Source organism: Mustela nigripes, chromosome 11 (assembly GCF_022355385.1).
Source record: "Mustela nigripes isolate SB6536 chromosome 11, MUSNIG.SB6536, whole genome shotgun sequence".
Taxonomy (NCBI): Eukaryota; Metazoa; Chordata; class Mammalia; order Carnivora; family Mustelidae; genus Mustela; species Mustela nigripes.
In genome coordinates, this window is record NC_081567.1 from 23,101,843 (window position 1) to 23,103,836 (window position 1,994).

Consider the following 1,994-nt stretch of genomic DNA (forward strand, 5'->3'; position numbering starts at 1 on the left):
AATGTTTATAGCAGCAATGTCCACAATAGCCAAACTATGGAAAGAACCTATATTTTAACTTTTGAATTAGATAATTAATTGGATTGTTTTACAGACTCTTCCTTACTTGGCCTTCCTTGGCTAAGAACTCAAAATTCAAAGTCTCCTTTGAATTCAAACATTAAAATACAATTTATCTTTTATCCCATCCAAATGTATACCACTAGCATAGCATTCTTAGTAGAAATGCTCACCCCAGTATTAAACCTAATATTAGAGTGTTCACTTGCAGTAGGAGAGTATCTCTCAAAACTTCCAGAAGCATTCATATTCTGGTTCATGTCTTCTCTTCTGTTTTTCTCCTTTAGGGATCGGGTCTGGAAAGCTTCCTCATCCTTCCTGATGACCCTACACACAAGCAAATATTCATTTTAACCATAACAGTAGTTTCATTGCAAGATTCTCATGGTTGATGGCAAAAATTTAAAAAAAAAAAAACAAGCACAGTTATATAATGTTAATACTAATATTGGATAAAATAAACTGAACTTAATTAAGTTAAAGGTATAAGACAGTATCTTTTTTTTAGAAGAGAGAGCTAGTACATTTATTTTGAAGAATGATACTAATTCTAGCAGACTTTTATTTCTATAATGTTTCTAAGTGTATGCCAGTTTAACAGATTTGTTTTCTCAACTTTCTGCTCCAGGCAATCTAAACATCTGTAATGGTTTATGAGCAAATGACCACAGAGTTCAGTTATCCTCTAAGAGTTCACGACTCTATGGGAGAAACAGACATTGTTATTTAATTTTAATATATGGAAAAAATGATAAATGGAATCATAAAATTCATACTATAGAGATCTGAGGTCCAACCACGGTCATTCTGAAACCTGTGATGAAATCTCATGATTTGAGAAGATAAATTTTTCACTCTAAACCAGTGAACCAACAAGACTTTTTAATACCTTTCTTTGACCAGGACCACAAAAAAGCACATCAGATACTGATTTGGTCTGATAATAATGTTTTAAATTCAAGGTAGTATTTGTGCTATATCGGTTCACTGTGATAAAACAGTAAAACATACTACTGAAGACGAGTACAGTTCTTACCTTGCCTTTTTCTTCTAACACCTTTATTAGGTTTTTATTAATTTTATAAGACACAGTCAATGGGAAAAGTTTTTTTTTTAATTTTTAAAAAAATATATTTATTTATTTTCAGAAAAACAGTATTCATTATTTTTTCACCACACCCAGTGCTCTATGCAATCCGTGCCCTCCATAATACCCACCACCCGGTACCCCAACCTCCCACCATCCCGCCACTTCAAACCCCTTAGATTGTTTTTCAGAGTCCATAGTCTCTCATGATTCACCTCCCCTTCCAATTTACCCCAACTCCCTTCTTCTCTCTAACAACCCTTGCCCTCCATGATATTTGTTATGCTCCACAAATAAGTGAAACCATATGATAATTGACTCTCTCTGCTGACTTATTTCACTCAGCATAATCTCTTCCAGTCCCGTCCATGTTGCTACAAAAGTTGGGTATTCATCCTTTCTGATGGAGGCATAATACTCCCTAGTGTATATGGACCACATCTTCATTATCCATTCGTCCATTGAAGGGCATCTTGGCTCTTTCCATAGTTTGGCGACCGTGGCCATTGCTGCTATAAACATTGGGGTACAGATGGCCCTTCTTTTCACGACAGCTGTATCTTTGGGGTAAATACCCAGGAGTGCAATTGCGGGGTCATAGGAAAGTTCTATTTTTAATTTCTTGAGGAATCTCCACACTGTTCTCCAAAGAGGCTGCACCAACTTGTATTCCCATCAACAGTGGAAGAGGGTTCCCCTTTCTCCACATCCTCTCCAACACATGTTGTTTCCTGTTTTGTTAATTTTGGCCATTCTAACTGGTGTAAGGTGATATCTCAATGTGGTTTTAATTTGAATCTCCCTGAGGGCTAGTGATGATGAACATTTTTTCATGTGTCTGATAGCC

The 1,994-nt window shown here is 36.0% G+C and overlaps 1 protein-coding gene across 1 annotated transcript in view; it reads right to left on the reverse strand.

Annotated features, from left to right (window-relative positions):
• The window catches only part of LOC132027307 (phospholipid-transporting ATPase ABCA3-like), a 139,502-nt gene that overhangs the window by 68,594 nt on the left and 68,914 nt on the right, over nucleotides 1–1,994 (reverse strand). The gene's annotated exons all lie outside the window — the stretch shown is intronic.